Source organism: Ictidomys tridecemlineatus, chromosome 1 (assembly GCF_052094955.1).
Source record: "Ictidomys tridecemlineatus isolate mIctTri1 chromosome 1, mIctTri1.hap1, whole genome shotgun sequence".
Classification (NCBI taxonomy): Eukaryota; Metazoa; Chordata; class Mammalia; order Rodentia; family Sciuridae; genus Ictidomys; species Ictidomys tridecemlineatus.
This window is the reverse complement of record NC_135477.1, coordinates 114539754-114559219: the sequence shown is the minus strand read 5'-3', so window position 1 is coordinate 114559219 and position 19466 is coordinate 114539754. Positions and strand designations below refer to the sequence as shown.

General features: G+C 37.9%; 1 long non-coding RNA gene across 1 annotated transcript in view; it reads right to left on the bottom strand.

Annotated features, from left to right (window-relative positions):
- Positions 1–2502: 2502 nt before the first annotated feature.
- LOC144376947 (uncharacterized) overlaps positions 2503–19466 on the bottom strand; it is a 40030-nt gene continuing 23066 nt past the window's right edge. The window contains exon 2 of the long non-coding RNA XR_013437359.1: positions 2503–18553. This is a non-coding gene — a long non-coding RNA (uncharacterized LOC144376947). The remainder of the gene's footprint in view (positions 18554–19466) is intronic.

Genomic DNA, 19466 nt, shown 5'->3' with positions numbered 1-19466 from the left:
GCCTCATTGATCCCTCTTGTTCTGAGACTCCAGCTTTTTGAACTAAGCAGTTACTGGTTCCTCCAGCCCTTCAGCCTGCAGAGGGCCATTATGGAACTATACAGCTTCTGGTTGTATAAGCTAATTTAATCAATTCCCTTTTTATAATCATGTGTATATATACACATTATTAGTTCTGTTCCTTTAGAAAACCCTAATACACCCTCTGAAGTAGTTTATCTCAATTTTGAAGATACTAGTGTTACCGCTGTTGGCCAGTGACGAGTCCTTGCTTCCCTGATGTTGAAGAATAACACCAGAAAAGCACATGCCGAGGCAAGGTCAGAGTAGAAATTAGAAGTTTATTAAAGGACAGCAGAAAAGACTTCTCCTGGAGGAAGAAGGGGACCCAAGAGGTGGAATCCGTGGAAGTGTGGTTGTTTCCCCTTTTTATAGTTTTGGTGATGGAATGTAGGTTGGAAGGCCCAAGGGGTGGACACAGGTGGGCCAAAGAAGTAATCTGGCCAGAAAGGACTTCATTAACACTTCTTTGTGATGGGCTATCTTCAAATCTGCTGGGGGCTGTTTCCTGGGTTTCATTAATATTCCTCTGGGATGGACTTTGGCCTAGGGCCTTTTCGGGACTTCATTAACATTCCATGAGTTGTCGTGCATTTCCCGGAATCATTCTCAGCATGGCCTCCATTTTAGATTTCACTCAGAATTAGACCCGATTTACCTAACTACACTGACTCCCTAATTTTAAATCTGGCTTCACTAGGAATTAATTGTTTAGGAAATCTTGTACAAAGGCCTTCTCTTTTCTGTCTTTTGTTTTACTTATTCAAAATAATGTCTTGGGCTGGGGATGTGGCTCAAGTGGTAACGCGATTGCCTGGCATGTGCAGGGTGCTGGGTTCGATTGATCTTCAACACTACATAAAATAAAGATGTCTCCACCGAAAACTGAAAAAATAAATACTAAAATTTCTCTCTCTCTCTCTCTCTCTCTCTCTCTCTCTCTCTCTCTCTGTCTCTTTAAAAAAAATGTCTTAAAGTCTTCTCTGAACTTTTTCCTCTTGTCCTACCAACTCTGAATCCCATTTACTCTTCTAGTAGACAAACTTAAAAAGTCAGAGATGTAGCTCAGAAAATAATATAAAATATAATGCCTTGGCATCATGAACGTATTAAACTGAAGAAATTTGAGAAAAACATATAAGCAGGAAGGTCTCTCTGACCTTGTCCCTGAAGTGGGTCATAAAACATAGGAAAGTTAATCTTTCTTGAAGCAGATCATTAGACCTTCATTTGAAAGTGCCCTACCTATAACTAAAGAAAAGGAAGATTCTTTTTTTTTTAAGAGAGAGTGAGAGAGGAGAGAGAGAGAGAGAATTTTTAATATTTATTTATTTTTTTTTAGTTCTCGGCAGACACAACATCTTTGTTGGTATGTGGTGCTGAGGATCAAACCCGGGCCGCATGCATGCCAGACTAGCTTGAGCCACATCCCCAGCCCAAAAAAGGAAGATTCTTATCTCCAAAACAGACACCAAGGGGCTGGGGTTGTGACTCAGTGGTAGAGCACTTGCCTCACATCTGTGAGATACTGGGTTTGATCCTTAGCACCATATAAAAATAAACAAACAAAATAAAGGTATTTGTCCATCGATAATTAAAAAACAAACTAAAACAAAACAGACACCAAGAAGAATTTTTTTTAACCAAGAAGAATCTTAAAAAGAATTTTAATAGTCCCTCAGCTGGTTGCCACTGGATTATATACTTTTTTCCCTATTGTATTTCTCCACAACTCTCCATTCTTCATTAAACCCATTAAACAAACAAATTTTTTAAAATTTAATTTAAAAATTCAGGTTTAACTGTTTTTTTGAGGTCTTATTCATTTCTTTGTGAAGGCTCCTGTTTTACATAAAATTGAATAAATATGTATTTTTTTCCTATGAGTCTATCTTTACTAGTTTGATTTTCAGGCCCAAGCATTAAGGTAAATCTCTCCTCTCCTATATTCTATACCCTCAAACATCTCAGGAGATTTTTACATAAATTGACTTTTTCTTTCTACTAAAAACATTCTCTTTGTGGGGAATGAAGGGAAGGTAGGGAGAATGGGAATAAAAAAGATAGTATGGTGAACTGGACATTACTTTCCTATGTCATATATGAATACATCACCAATGTAATTCCACATTGTGTACAACCAGAAGAATGGAAAGTCGTACTCCATATAAGTAAAATATGTCAAAATACATTCTACTGTCATGTATAACTAAAAAGAAGAAATAAAATAAATTATCTTTGTGTTATATTTTCTTATTTGGTTTTTGTTTTGTTTTTGCTTGCAGGTTTTTTTTTCTTTTTCATATTTACTGCATGTACCTCAGATAGAGGTGCAAATATATATCAGCAGGATATATACTTGTTTTTTAAAGATTTTTCATGGAGTTTCTCTATTTTTCCCACAAATGCCGCAGTCTGGCTGGGAACAAAATCACGAGCCACTCAAGCAGGAAAAAACTTTATTTTTTGAAACTGCTGCCAATGCCCGGTACACGCCCAGGAAGATCACACACGGCATTCTCCCCCTAGTTCTCCCGGAACCCCAGAGCAAGTTCCTCCCCTGGAATTACCTCCTATTGCACTTCCCCAACCAATGGGAACTCTCCAGGAGTCCCACAGCAGGCCGACATGAACAGCAGGAGTCCAATATCCATATGAATGTAAATCTTAACATAATCATATCATCTCAATGGCTAGCTGGTGTCACCTTTCAACCAAAAATGCCATGCATCATATTACTTGGCTGTGGCTCTTAGCATCTCCCCCCTTCTGTTTAATTAAGCAACAAGCAATGTGGCTAGGGACCGTGCCTGTTAGGTTTGTCCAATTCAACATATGGTTCTTACCCGTCACCGGAAAACTGACCTCTAAGCGTCAGCCTCCTGTCTTAGGTTGATACCACTGCAATTGGATCATACCCGTCACTGACTACCGGTCCAGCATATAGCCATACTTGTGGATAGGCCTATGCACCAGTGGGGGGATGAGGTTCTTTGCCTCACCTCTGTTGGCCCCCAGATTTGGCCTTGGTGCGGGTGGGGGGGTGAGGTTCTTTGCCTCACCTCTGTTGGCCCCCAAAATTAGACCATCACTAGTAGAAGGGAGGAGGATACAGAAATGCTACGACACCAAGTCAATTGATGGCTCCTTAGGAAAAATTGCATCACTGGTGACACATCAGCAAAGATACACCAGCATTACCATAATTCGCTGCATCAACAGATAGATCACAGTGCATACAAGTGATACATAGTCCAGGCAAGTTTTCTAAGCAGTTCAAAGCGGAGGAATCTATCAATATGTCCATTTCCTCCCAAAATAAATCGACTCATTGATTGAGCATTACTTGTTGAGTTATTATTCATTGATGTATCAGTTTATACAGTTTGTTGTGATAATTATCGAAGAAGTTGTAGTTTGGTTTCATCTTTGTCTTCACCGGCACTGGGATGAAAATAGGAATTCTGACAATGATGTTAAAAAAAAAATATGTAACATTTCAACAGGTACTAAGAAAACAATTTTCAGAACAATTTACATTATCCTGAACAGAATTATTAAATATAATGAAAAGGAAAGGTGAAAGTAAACAAACAGATCTGTTAACCTGCTTATTTGTACACATATTCAACAATCTTCAACAGCTGTTTACCCAATTTAAATTAAACCATTAAAATCACATGAATAATAAAAAAATTCGGATCCATTTATTCATGAGCACTCCTCATATATGATATATGCACATACGCACATATAGACATACAACACAAAACAGAAATGTGCACACGCAACATACAACACATAAGACAATAGTAAAGGCCTTGTAGCTATACCTAGGTGAAATCTCCATTGCAATGTTCAAAAACTCCACAGTCAAAAAATAAAACTGATCAGAAAAACATTAACCTAGGACTGTATGAGCTCAGAAATAAAATAGAACTTTATGATGTGGGAAAAAGCAATAATAAAATAGATACTGAAAAAAAGCATCCTGGTTAATCACTGTCACAGATGTAAGAATAGCCAAGCTGGAGTTCTGGATATCACCTGTTATGGATTTCAGTCAAATCATCTTCTTTTTGATCTGTAGAAATTGTTTTGGTTAATCTCTCTGGAATCCAAATCAGCTGCTGTTCTCCCTGTGGAAACACACAAACAGAGGCCAGACTCCAGACAATCACTGGGTCAGGACCTTTCCATTGTCCTGTTAGAATATCCTTCCAAAGTACCTTAGGCTTATGTACATTTTTTGGATACAAATGTCTTTCCGCAGCACTAAGCCTTGATGAATCCAAATTTAAAAAGTTTAGAGTAAAAAGGGTTATTTTAAGTTTATCTTTGGGAGATATATACACCTTTCCAATTCCCTCCTTTTGTTTTAATAAGTACGTTTTAATAGTTTGATGAGCTCTTTCAACTATGCCTTGTCCCTGTGTATTGTATGGAATTCCTGTTATGTGAGTAATGCCAAATGATGAGCAAAATTGTTTAAAAGAGGTAGAAGCATAACCAGGACCATTATCTGTTTGTAACTGTTTTGGAACGCCCACAGTGGCAAAATTCTGTAAGCAATGAGCTATAACATCTTTAGTTTTTTCTCCAGCAAGAAGGGAGCCCATCAAAAATCTGGAAGAAGTATCAACTGTAACATGCAAATATTTTAATTTTCCAAATTCTGGCAAGTGTGTGACATCCATCTGCCAAATATGATTAGGTATCAGTCCTCTAGGATTGACTCCAAGATTAACTTGTGGTAAAAATGTCACACAATTTTGACATTGTTCTATTATGTGTCTGGCTTGTTCTTTAGTTATTTTAAAATGCTTTTGTAAAGTATTAGCATTGACATGAAACCTTTTATGAAAATTTATAGCTTCTTCTATTGTGGAGAAAATATGTATGTCATATGTAGATTTATCTGCTAATTCATTGCCCAAACTAAGGGCTCCAGGCAATCCTGTATGTGCCCTGATATGTCCTATAAAGAATGGATCTTTTCTGTCCCAGATTAGACTTTGTATAGTGGAAAACAAAGAGAAAACAGTAGAAGAAGGGGAAATCCTACCAGCATCTTCAAGGGATACTATAGCATTAACTACATACTGACTATCAGAAAATAAATTAAATACAGAATCTTTAAACATCATAAAATCTTGTAATACTGCATTAAGTTCTACCTTTTGAGCTGATTGTTTGGGTACTAAAAATGTAAAAGTTTTATCAGGGGTAACTACTGCAGCTGTACCATTATTTTACCCATCAGTGAATATATTTGGAGCATTCATGATAGGGGTTTTTCTTGTCATTTCTAGAAAAACTACAGGATGCTTAGACCAAAAAGACAACAAAGGATTAGATGGTAAGTGATTATCAAATGAAACATTAGATTTACACATGATTATTGCCCAAGTATTTAACTCATTAGCTAACTCAACAAATTGATCCATAGTATATGGAGTAATAATTTTATTGGGAGAAATCCCAAACACTCCCTTTGCTGCTTTTATTCCTTTGAATATTAATTGTCCTACAGCCTCAGGATATCTAGTAAGAATACTGTTAGGAGAATAAGATAAATGTATCCACAATAATGGATATTGTGGATATAAATGTATCCACCTTCTTGCCAAAATACTCCTGTAGGAATATTTTTTTGTTGGTAGTACAATAAATAATAAAGACAAACATATCAATTCTATCCAAATGCATATTTTCCATATATGTTTCAATAATTTTTAATGCCTTTCTTGCTTCAGGCATTAACATGCGGGGTGAATTTGGATCTGACGGACCTTTTAGAATATCAAATAAAGGTCCCAACTCTCCTGCTGGTATGCCTAGATAAGGCCTTATCCAATTTATGTCTCCCAATAACTTTTGAAAGTCGTTAAGTGATTTGAGTTGATCTACTCGTATTTGAATTTTTGGTGGACAGACCATGGTTGAGGATAATAGAACTCCTAAATAATTAATTGGAAGATTTAATTGTACTTTATCTATTGCTATCTCTAGATTATAATTTTTAAAATAAATTTGTAAGTGTGGCATAACATTCTAGCAATGTGTTTTTATCTTTATGTGCAAATAAGACATTATCTATATAGTGAAATATTTGTAGTTCAGGATTTTGATTTCTAAGTGGCTGGATTGCTTTGTTAACATAAATTTGACACATAGTTGGACTATTAGCCATCCCTTGAGGGAGTACTTTCCATTCATATCTCTGATCAGGACCTTCATGATTTAGTGCAGGGATAGTAAATGCAAAATGTGGACTATCCTTGGGATGAATTGGAATTCAAAAAAAAATCTTTAATATCTATAGCTAAAACATACCAGGTTTTTGGTAAAGCAGACAATTGGGGAATCCCTGATTGAGCAGGTCTCATAATAACCATCTCATTATTAATGGCTCTTAAATCTTGCAATAATCTCCACTTACCAGATTTCTTTTTAATGACAAAAATGGGAGTATGATGGGGAGATACAGAAGGTTGTATATGTCCCTCCACTAATTGTTGTTTGACCAGGTCATGGGCTACTTGTATCTTTTCTTTAGTCAGGGGCCACTGAGGAACCCACACTGGTCTTTCTGATTTCCAAGTAATTTTGATTGTCTCAGTGGCCCTTTCTGAAAACCCAATCCATGTCTATTTATTTCTTGATCTATTTGAATTGGTGCTGTCATACCTTGTTCTTGTTCTCTTAATCTTTTTTCTTTCCTAAAGCCTTGTCTAGCCCTAGTAGTGGGCGCATTAGGATTGATGTTATTTGTTAATGTCAAACCTAATTGATCTAGGACATCTCATCCCCATAAATTCATAGGAAGATGATCTAATACATAGGGCTGTATAGTTCCTTCACATCCTTCAGGATCCTTCCAATCTAATACCATTGCATTTCTATGGGGATTAGTTGCCACTCCTAGGCCTCGAAGCATTTGAGTGGCTTGTTGTAATGGCCAATGTTTTGGCCATTCTTGACGAGATATGATGCTAAGGTCAGCACCTGTGTCCAGTAGCCCATTAAAGTCATGTCCTTGACTATTTATTTTAGCATGGGGAAAGAATCTAAATTTAAAGACAGCATAGCCCAATCTACACCTGTGGAGCCTAATCTCCTGGAACCTCTTTCTACAGTACGACTGGAAAATTTATCATGCAGGCTGGGTATTATTAATAACTGTGCTATTCTATCTCCTGGTGAAATTACTCATATACCTCTTGGAGAACTAGCTATAATTTTTATTTCACCTACATAATCGGGATCAATTACCCCAGGACTTATCATAAGTCCTTTTAGTGTAGAAGAGCTGCGTCCCCATAATAAGCCTACTGTTCCTTGGGGAAGAGGTCCTTTTACTCTTGTAGGAATGATTTGAACTCCCATCTCTGGAGTTAGTACTGCTCTGGCAGAGGCGCAGATGTCCAACCTTGCGCTCCTTCTAGTTTGTCTGATGAGGAATTTAATGGATAATGCATCCTGGGCACTACCTTGATGGTGCTGCTGGGTTCCTCCATTGCCCCGTATACTTGTGGTTTTGGGCCCTAGAGCATTGGGCCCTCCAGTCCGTTTTTTGGCAATGGAGCCTGATGCCTTTCTCCATGATATCATGGGTAAACACTTGGTCCTTGTCAATTTTTTGATAACGGAATACCCTCTATGGTGGTTTGAGAACGGCATTCATTAGCCCAATGTCTCCCTCTACAGCATCGTGGGCAAATATCCGGTATTCTATTCCTTTGATACCTAGCTTTGTTAAACCCTCCTCCTATGGGGCAACTCCTTTTAAAATGTTCTGTTTGATTGCAATTATAGCATGTTTTTGGCTTGGCATCTAAAGCCTATTGTACTGCTGCTAAGACTTGTCCTTGTTCATTAATGTCTCTACATAATTTAATATATGTGTTTAAATCTTCATGTCTCCATGGTCTAATGATCTCTCTGCAGCAATGATTTGTTTGGTCATAAGCCAGTTGTTTTATAAATAGCATTGCCTGTTCTGTATCTCCAAATATTCTAGAAGCTGTTCGAATAAGCCTATCTATAAATTCAGCGAAAGGTTCATTAGTTCCTTGTATTACCTTAGATAAATGTCCTTGTAAATATCCATGGCCCTGTAAAGTTTTCCATGCCCTAACCACATCTACAGCAATTTGTGCGTATACACCAGGATCATATTCAATTTGTTGTCGTTGACCCTCATAAGGTCCCTTTCCTAACAACATTTCTAGATTTCTTTGAGGGTAACCAGCTGCTGCATTTCACCTAGCTGTCTCTGTGCAAAATTCCTCATTGGCAACCTTCCGTAACAAATATTGTCCTCCATTTAGCACAGATCGACACGTTAGCCCAATCTGCTGGTGTCGTGTCCAAATTGGTAATAGATTCGACCATACTTATGGTGAAGGGTACTTGCGGGCCGTAGGTTGTTACAGCCTCCTTTAATTGCTTCACTGTTTTAAAATCTAAAGAACAGTGAATTCGTTGCCCTCCTGCCTGCTCAAGTACAGGGCATGCTAATCTTTGGGGTCCTGCCTCAGGATTCCGTCCATCAACTACGGGAGTTGAGGGCGGCTCAGCTGTAGATGGAGCTGTTGGTTGAATTACACCCTCTGGTGATAGAACCGAGTTAGTAGCAGCCTCCTGTTGTAATTCCCCGCCTGATGGTTGTTTTTCCTCTAAGCTTTCTTTCTTCAAATTTTCCTCTGTCTGACTAGCTCGAGAGACCTTCTCTTTTGCTTGACCTAACATGTTTTCTACCATAGTCTGGACCTCTAACAATTTACTTAACAGTCTTTTGGTTTGTTTTTTACTAGTTTCTAATCTACTATAAAGGTAACGCAACCCAATAAGATAGCATAAAACAAAACCGAAACAGAATAAAACAAAAACGGAACAAAGAATAGTTGTATCAATTTTCTCTTTCTCAGGGCCAAACAACTTCAAACCTTGAACCAACCATTTTTCCCAGTTTGCCTTAGAAAATTCTAGGGATACTCAGCTTGAAACAAAAACAAAATAAATCAAAACAAGAACACATTGTTTTTTGAAATGGTCACCCATTCTCTCGCCTTCCCTCAGGGGTGAGCAATTTTACTCATCTCCAAGCTTCAGGCGTCCCCTGCACGGGCCACCAATTGCCGCAGTCTACCTGGGCACAAAATCACGAGCCACTCAAGCAGGAACAAACTTTATTTTTTGAAACTGCCGCCAATGCCCGGTACGCGCCCAGGAAGATCACACGCGGCATTCTCCCCCTAGTTCTCCCGGAACCCCAGAGCTAGTTCCTCCCCCGGAATTCCCTCCTACTGCACTTCCCCAACCAATGGGAACTCTCCAGGAGTCCAACAGCAGGCCGACATGAACAGCAGGAGTCCAATATCCATATGAATGTAAATCTTAACATAATCATATCATCTCAATGGCTAGCTGGTGTCACCTTTCAACCAAAAATGCCATGCATCATATTACTTGGCTGTGGCTCTTAGCACACAAATATTCATATTTCTTCCTAGTCTTAAAGACCTAAGACAGTATGTTTTTAAATAAGTCTTACTATTTTCTTCCTTTTAGTTTTAAATAACCTAAAAAGTCTTTGTGAAAATTTTATGGGTTCTGGAGAACAATTTAGGAGAATTTTAAAAGAAGTTATTCTTTCCTTGCCAATTTTATAGTCTTAAAGATCTTAGTGGGTTTTTCCAAATGAGAGACTTCAAAGTAATTATATATATATATATATTTTTAATTTCTTTTTCTTTTTTTTTTTTAAGAGTGAGAGAGAGGGAGAGAGAGAGAATTTTAATATTTATTTTTTAGTATTTGGCGGACACAACATCTTTGTATGTGGTGCTGAGGATCAAACCCGGGCCGCATGCATGCCAGGCGAGCGCGCTACCGCTTGAACCACATCCCCAGCCCCAGTAATTATATTTTTAACTCCCTATTTTCTTTCTTGGCAGTATGGTTATGAAGACAGAAGCTGTAAATTCTAGATGAGGCTCTGAAGGATTATTTAGGAGGCTGTCCCTGAATCTACTTCCTTTTCTACCTAATAAAGGTTTTCTTCCCCTTCTGGACTAGAAAAGGGTTTTAATGAATCTTTTCCTCTCTGCTCCTGTCCCCTGGTAACCTAGTTTCTAAAGTATGGGTAAATTTTTAAACATAAAAATTTTCTGGAGCTCATTTCTTCTTTTTTACTTTTAATAGTTACTTACTTCTTCTGAGAAATCTTTTTCCAATCTTAAAGGCACTAAGGAATTAATTATTGAGGAAGTTTTGCATGAAGTTTTAGTCTTCCTTTCCATTTTGGGTATCCTATTTCTCTTGTAAGCCTTAAGACCTGAGACAGTGTACTCTTGAAGCCAGATTTAAAATTAGGCAGTCAAAGTAGTTAGGTAAATCGGGTCTAAAATCAAGTGAAATATAAAATGGAGGCCATGTTGAGAATGAATTTCCGGAAAAGTTGAGCAACTCTTGAAATGTTAATGAAGTCCCAAGAAAAGTCCTAGGCCCAAAGTCCATCCCAAAGAAATGTTAATGAACAGTCCCAGCTGATTTGAAGATAGCCCGCCCTAAAGAAGTGTTAATGAAGTTCTTCCTGCCCAGATTACTTCTTTGGCCCACCTGTGTCCCACCCCTCGGGCCTTCCAACCTACATTCCAACACTGAAAGAACTAAATGGAGAGACAACCACACTTCCAGGGATTCCACCTCTTGGGTCCCCTTCTTCCTCCAGGAGAAGTCTTTTCTGCTGTCCTTTAATAAACTTCTAATTTCTACTCTGACCTTGCCTCGCCATGCTTCTCTGGTGTTATTCTTCAACATTGGGGAAGCAAGGACTCGTCACAGGTCAACAGCGGTAACACTCTGATGAAAAATAGCATCACATAATGAGAAGTGTTATGCTTTAGATATGAGGTATCCTCTTGAAGCTCATGTGTGAGATAATACAAAAGAGTTTAGAAACTTCTCTTAATCACAATAAAAACTGAACTCACAAAGAAGTAAATTGTTGATTGCCTCTTTGAGATGACCCATTCTCTGCCTTGATGGTATATCTCCACTCTCCACTTCTTTCTCTTCTAATTATCTTTGCTATGTTTTTACTACACCTCTTATCTTGCTTGAAATCTTCTCTCACAAAGACATAAGAGCTGAGAAGACAATGCAACTTTTTGGTAACAATCTGATAATTGAAGACATACCTATCCAGTTTTGAAGGATCAGCAGACAAGCAGGCATATTGAAAAAGAGGAACCTGTGATCTGGCCAGGGCAGAACTGACAGTGATTATCATATGCTGACTGTGTTAGGGGTCCTAACTTAACCAACAGAGTTGTTGTGTGGGCTTTTTCACAGACAGTGAAATTGACTCTCAGGTAATTTGGCTTAACCCTTTTTTTTTTCTTTCTTTCTTTTTTTTTTTTTACATTACAAAGCTAGTGGATATTATGTAATAAGATTGCCAAGTAGGGGGAGAAAAAGCACTGATGGAGCAAAATGAAATTTATGATTGATTTATTTAAATTTTTTGAAGGAGAAAATGTGGAGAAAGAGGACAAAGATCTGATATTACAATTTTTCCTAAAAATGTACTACAGAACTATGACAGGGAAGGGAGTGAAAATCTGTCCAAAACTGAAAGTTGGCCTGGAGAAAGGAACTAAATGGAAAAGATAAATGAAAAGTTCCAAGGTTGATTTCTTAATAATTAGGTGTTAGTGTAAGGGTCCGGTGAAGCGTTGGAGAAAGAGACCACACAAGAGACCAGCTTCATGCAATTGGCAGGAGGGAGTTTATTGAACCAGCATGCTGGGGCTCAAGGCTCACTCAGGAAGGGAGAGCATCCCAGAGCCCAGAGCAGAGATCAAGCAGAGGTTAAGTACACTTTTTGGAGAGGGCGGGGGGCTTTGCATACATCAGAACAAATCATGAGGTGATGGAAAATTGAACAACAACTCTGAGACAGGATTAGTATATTCATTGGAGGGAACAGTCTGGGCAGGGGTGATTAGTCACTCCTGATCAGGGTACACATTTAAACTGGTTTTGTGTCCTGGATGCTTACGTACTGAGCTATTTGGAGCCCTTAGCTAATAAACAACCAGGGAATCAATGGAAATATTTACTGGGCAGTTCAGGTATTGTCCTAACAGCTACAGAGATTACAGGTTCCGGGGGTTGCAGAGGAATTTTAACAATACCTGGTCTATTATTATTATTTTTTTTAGCCCAAGCCTTTCAATTTAGAAACTTTACAATGCCCAGTCTTTTATACTTTAACTCAGACTCTTGCAGCTTAGAATCATCTTAGAAATTTTACCTTTACATTAAAATCAGTCTTATTTAGCATTTTTTAAAAATGGTTTGGAATAGTTCTAATCAGATAATTTTTGGATTTAAGCAAATCTTCCCTTTGTAGAGCAGGAAGAATTTAAGATAAGAGATTGCAGTAGTTGAGGTTTTAATGAATCCTGTCTCTATATAAGGGATGTAGAATAGCTGGGGGGCCAATTAAATGCACTGTGGTCACCTAAATGAGGAAAAGGAACTGTTGCTGGGTGTGAAAGAGCCAGATGGGAGTAATGGGAGAAGTAATTGAAGATGGAATCAAAATGAAAAACAGGATCAGAATGAATTTGGGGGTTAAGAAAATTATTGATATTTTTCTAAAGGGTAACTGAATCCTCCCCAAAGAAATTCCAATACCACCACCAACTCAAGAAAATCTTTTACATACTCTTTTGTAACAATGTAATATTGATATACACATATGGAATACTGTGTATTTTTTTCCTGATATTTGTGAAAAATGGGAGGTTGAAGGGCAACTAAATTCTTTAGAGTGTCCAGAGCATGAAAACACTAGGCTGAGAAGAGGAATGTAGGACATAAGGGGGAGGGGAGTGACTTTGGTAGTTTTTGTCAATAAAGATTTGCATATCTTTTGCTGGGTCCCTGGGTGTTATTCAAGACTTTACATTTGGATTCAAATTGCTTTTCCAAAATTGTCCCTCATTCCAGCCTCAGACCCCCACCACACAGCACCAAAGTGTACCTAATTAACAAAGGTTAATTGTTGTCATTATCATTATCATTCTTTAAAATTGCAGCCATTACTCCTTTTCTTGAAATTTTCCCAAAAGATCTCTTCTGATTCCCTCAACAGCATTAACTTCATCTTTTTTCTGACTTCCTAAAGCACTTACCTTACTCCTTTCCTCAGCACTCCCTCTATTCTACCTCATTTGAGAGCTAATTGTCTCCTCCTCATCATCCCAGTCCGAAGAATTAGTATCAATCAAGTGAGGGAATCTTGTCATATTCAGGCAAGGGCTCTACTACTGAGCCATATCCTCAGCCTCAGTCATAGTTAGTTTCAAAACTTCATATATATGACTTCAAGATTTCTATCAGATTTACAGAAAAAGTAAACATACATTATTTTGCTTTTCTAAAATATAATCTATTGCCTATAAGATTTTAGGACTATGTAAAGATAAAAGATTAGAAAGGAGGCAGTGTGTATCATATTTATGACTTCTTGACCCAACCAATGTAGGTCATTAATTCCAATATTAACCTGCTTTGAAACAATATTAGTGTGTTCCTCATAAGGTGAAGGCAAGGTCATGCACAGAATAGTCACTAAAATAACCTATAGTTAGCTTTACTCCATTAGCATAGTAAAAATCAGAGAGCAGAGACCTAAGATGATAATGGACAAGCTTGGCAAGAAAAGACATGATAAAAAAGAGCACAGAGGCATCTAAAACATGACTTCCACTTGGTGAGGAAGTCAAGAGAATGGGTACTTGCCTACCTCAGAAGTATTAAAAAGTGACCCTTATCTGTCCTTTTGTTTAAGCAAGCCTGGGTTTTCTGTCCCTGATAGACTGCCTCCCTTGTGCTCAAGCATGAGAACAAAGTGGCTTATGTTAGACCAGGACGCAAGAAAAGACCACTGACTCCAATTAAAATCAAATTAAAGCAAGCTTATTATTTCGACCGGCCGGGCTGCCTCTCCCTCCCCAAACAGTGGAAACAAGACAGCACCCCAGCTTTCCTACAGCCCAGCTTTATAGCCCAGAAAGTTACACAAAGGGGGATTACAGATAACAGAACTCTGACAAGCATCACACTAATGGTAGTTTACATTTTTTGCTGGCCCCAACATCAGAATTTATGAGGACCATTAGAGCCTCAGAGAGGGTCGTTGTCTGGCCAGGGAAGGCCAATATTTATAAGGTGTCACTAAGTTTCAGAGAGGGCTGCTATCTGGTCAGAGAGCCAGGCATGGGTGTGTTCAAGGCACGGGCAGGCATTCCAAGCAGGTTCAGAATTTGCAGTAATTTATAGTAAAGCCGAAATTATCTTTTCATCGTTTTGTGGTGAGATGTCCAATTTTAAGAAAAGATCAGGTTGGGTCTATCACTTATTCCTCTGATTTTTCTGATAGAGAGCCTAAGAACCCATGAAGCTGGTGACATAGCCAGGACTACTCATCAAGACGTTCTCAGACTCTTGTTTTATGGACATTTTTACTAAATATACATACATTCTTTTCTTTATCTTTTCTCAGTCACGTAGTACCTGTCACACAGCACTATTTTCAATTCTAATAGATGTTTCCTATAAAAGAATTACTACTGTCTTGTAATGCAACAACAATAATAAGCTGTCTCACTATCCCTGCGTTTTTTAGGAACAAAAAAAGATTTTTTTTTTCCTCTGATTTAGAGCTATGTGAATCTGTGTTTTCCAAATTTCAATTCCTAAGACTCCCAAATAAAGTCCTTTTTACTTTCTCGGTGTTTGAGTTTGGATTGATGAACAGTGGAGGAAAGGAACATTCTTATTCCTGAAGATGAAGGGACACAGACAGGAATCTAAAAAGTTCTCCAAAGTATTCCTTAATTCACTACCATAAGATCATATCTATATTTCCTTGAGTCATATTTCTCCATGATTGTAAAAACAAAAACAAAAACAAAAACCCACTCAAATTTAACTGTTTCTTCATTTCCTGATGAAGACTCCTGTGTCAAATAAAACTTAATAAATTTGCATGACTTTCTTTGTTCATCTGTCTTTTGATATGGTGGCTTCAGCCATAAACCTATGACCGATGGAGAAAAATATGCATTTCTTCCCCTACAAGATGCTAAGAATGCCCCCCCAAAAAAACAAAACAAAACAAACAAACAACAACAAAAAAAATCTATTAAATGATGAGGACAACTTTGGTCAAGACTATGTAAGAGGGACAATGCAACAGGGAAGAGATCAGGCTCAACTCTGAATACAGTAGATCATCTTGTGATTTATAAGTGAAGAACACAGTGAGGGATCATTGAATGAAAATTACTAAGAAGAGACATCAAAGATAGAGAGGGTTTTTAAATTTTTTTTTTTTAGTTGTTGATGGATCTTTCTACAAAGAGGAAAACATTACTCCTAATATTTTGTCACCATAAGATGACTTGCATCAACAAGATTATTCTAAATGAAAAGAACTCCCACGCACGTCCCACTAAGGTGGTAGGTTTGGGGGATCCTCTTCTTCAGTAGACTGCTACAGAATAAAAGCTAATAAAGAGAAAACAGTGAAAAAACCATGGTACACAGGAAGTAATCTTTTAAAGTGGGTTTAGGACAGCTCTCGATCTTAGAAATCAAGCTTCCACACTGGAAAGAAAGAGGGAGATGGAGCCCACGCTTGCTTTATTTATATGAGGGAACATCAAATGTTTTTCATGGAATATTTTTTGCCAAATAAGGTAGAAGATGGGCTGTACAGTTCCCAATGAATTACGCCCAACTCTGGAGCTAGGAAAGCTGTCTGGAGCTAGAAAGCTAGTATAGCAGGGGCAGAAATCTCACGCCTTGGGCAGTCTGATACACAGGGGAAAACCGGGATGGGTCCTAAGGGAAGACCTAAGTCCCCCATGGCTCAGTACTGAGTAAAGATCCCTCAAGTGACTTCACAGGTGGCCTCCCACATAGAACTTAGTCCTTTACCTAATGATTACTCTTCCCATCAAAGAACAATTACAGATTTCTGAACATTTCTAACCATTTGAAAAATATCCACCTAAATGCCTATGAGGCAGGAGATAGAATTGAGGACCTTGAAGAAGGAGGATCCTACTACCCTAGATTAAAACCCTAGGCTAAAGCTTGTTTTTTGTTTTTGGTTGCCTGAGTAGAAGACCCAACTCATGCTTGGGTACCCATACATTCTGTCTTTTTTTAATTGTTCTTTTTAGATATACATGACAGTAGAGTATATTTTGACATATTACACATACAAGGAATATAACTTATTCTAATTAGGATCCTATTCTTCAGTTGTACATGAGGAGGAGTCTCACTTGATCATGCATTCATATACTCACTTAGGGAAGTATGTCTGATTCATTCAATGTATTTATCAAGAGGTTCTCAGACTCCCATTTCCATCTCTGCTCCCTTCTCTTTATTCCCCTTTGTCTAATACAATGAACTTCTATTCTTCCCTCCCTACCCCTTTTATTATGTGTCAGCATCCACATATCATAAAGAATATTCAGCCTTGGTTTTTTGGGGGATTGGCTTATTTCACTTAGCTTGATAATCTTCAGCAAATGCTATAATTTTATTCTTCTTTATGGCTGAATAATATTATATATATCCCACATATTCTTTTTTTTTTGAGAGAGAGAGAGAGAGAGAGAGAGAATTTTAGTATTCATTTTTTAGTTTTCGGTGGACACAACATCTTTGTTTGTATGTGGTGCTGAGGATCGAACCCGGGCCACACGCATGCCAGGCGCACTACCGCTTGAGCCACATCCCCAGCCCCATATCCCACATATTCTTAATCCATTCATCTGTTGAAGGACATCTAGATTGGTTCTATAGCTTGGCTATTGTGAATTGAGCTGTTATGACCATTGATGTGGCTACCACACTGTAGTATGCTGATTTTAGGTCCTTTGGGTATATATTGAGGAGTGGGATAACTGGGTCAAATGATGGTTCCATTCTAAGTTTTCTGAGGAATATCCATACTCCTTTCCATAGTGGTTGCACCAATTTGCAATCCCACCAGGAATGTACAAGTAAGCCTTTTCCTCCAAATCCTCTCCAACATTTATTGTTTCATGTATTCTTTATAATTGCCATTCTGACTGGAGTGAAATGGAATCGAAGTGTAGTTTTTTTGTTTGTTTGGTACTAGAAATTGAACTCAGGAGTACTCAACCACTGAGCCATATCCCCAGACCTGTGTGTATTTTTATTTAGATACAGAGTCTCACTGAGTTGCTTAGTGCCTCACTTTTGCTGAGGCCAGGTTTGAACTCACAATCCTCCTGCCTCAGCCTCCCAAGCCACTGGGATTACAGGCATGTGCCACTATGCCTGACTCCCAGTGTAGTTTTAATTTGTATTTCTCTAATTGCTCAAGATGTTGAACATTTTTTCATATACTTGTTGGTGGTTCATATTTCTTCTTCTGTGAAGTGCCTGTTTACTTCCTTTGCCCATTTATGGACTGGGTTCTTTGTTTTGTTTTGTTTTTTCGGTGTTAAATTTTTTGAGTTATTTGTGTATTCTGAAGATTAATGCTCTGAGGTACAGGTGGCAAAGAATTCTTCACATTCTGTAGGCTCTCTCTTCACACTCTTGATCATATTGTTTGCTGTGAAGAAGCTTTTTCATTTGATACATCCCATTTATTGATTCTTGATTTCACTTCTTGCACTTTAGAAGTCTTGTTAAAGAAGTTGGCCCCTACACTGACATTATGGAGAGTTGAACCTACATATCTTTTAGCACGCACATGATCTAATGCTTAGGACCTTGATCCACTTTAAGTGAAGTTTTGTGCAGGGTGAGAAATAGGGGTTCAATTTCATTCTACTGCATAGAGATTTCCAGTTTTCCCAGCACCATTTGTTGAAGAGGCTATCTTTTCTCCAATGTATGTTTATGGCAACTTTGTCTAGTATGAGATAACTGTATTTGTGTGGGTTTGTCTCTGTCTTCTATTCTGTTCCACTGGTCTTTATGTCTGTTTTTATGCTAATACCATGCTGGTTTTGTTAGTATAGCCCTGTAGTATAATTTAAGTTCTGGTACTGCGATGACTCCTGCTTCAAGTTTCTCACTAAGGATTGCTTTGCCTATTCCAGGACTGTTGTTTTTCCAAGTTAATTTTATGACTGTTGTTTTTATTTCTATGAAGAATATCTTGGAAATTTAATAGGAATTACATTAAATATGTATGACCCTTTTGGTAGTTTGGTCATTTCGGATTATATTAATTCTGCTTAACCAAGAACATAGGAGATTTTTCCATCTTCTAAGGTCTTCTTGAATTTCTTTCTTTAGTATTCTGTAGTTTTAATTGTAGAGTTTTTCACTTCTTTTGTTAGACTGATCCCCAGGTATTTTACTTTTTTGAGGCTATTTACATTCTCTTGTTGCCCAGACTTCCTTGACTATCCTGAAAGAGAACAATCAAGAGAGAATTTCCAATGAAAGATGAGTTCCTCATCAAAATTGTATAAAAATCCCTAGATAGCAAGCCACCAATGGTACCCTCTTTGGGGTCCCTCACATGCTGTGGGAGCTTTCCTTGCTTGCTTCTAAGAAATTTGCTATTGAATTCTCATGTTCATCGTCCGTATACTTCATTCTTTGGGTAAGTGAGACAAGAACCCTCCAGTGCTTACTGGAACCCTGTGTTACACCCAGGCTGCAGCTGACCTGTATTTCTCCAACCATTGTAGCTTATGTGGCTTTTGTTATAAGTTTTTCTCTGAAGTCTGACTTTCTGAAGGTCAAGAATAGCCACAGTTGGGCTGCCTAAGTATTTACCCCATGTCAAAAACGTGTTCCCTATAAAGTGAAGAATTTTTACTTCAGTTGGCTTCCAATTAAAATTACCTCAATTACATGTTTCATTTTGTACAATAAGCATCTTTACTGCTGAGGTTACTATTAACATCCAACAGACATTTGGGCATAAAAGTACATCGGACTGATAGTTTCTTATCAGTTATTTTATTTGTGGTGTTTTTCTCTGAATATTAATGGAAATGAACTGCATTGTACAGGAAAATGGGACTTTTAATGAGGATAGGGAAAGAATAGGTCAGATTTCACCAGGCTATACCTGTGAGGTTGTTAGAACAGCTTAAGGATGGAGGAAAGAGGCACTGAGAAGTAGAAGAAAATAGTGTCCAGAAAAAATAGGAAAGGATTTAAAAAGATCAGAAAAAAAGATTACAGGGTAGTCTGTGGAATGCTTGGTGTTGTATTGCACAAGCTTGTTAGATGTTTCTTTTTTTTAATTCATTGCTGCATTTTTAATTAATTTATTTATATATGATAGCAGAATGCATTATAATTCATAT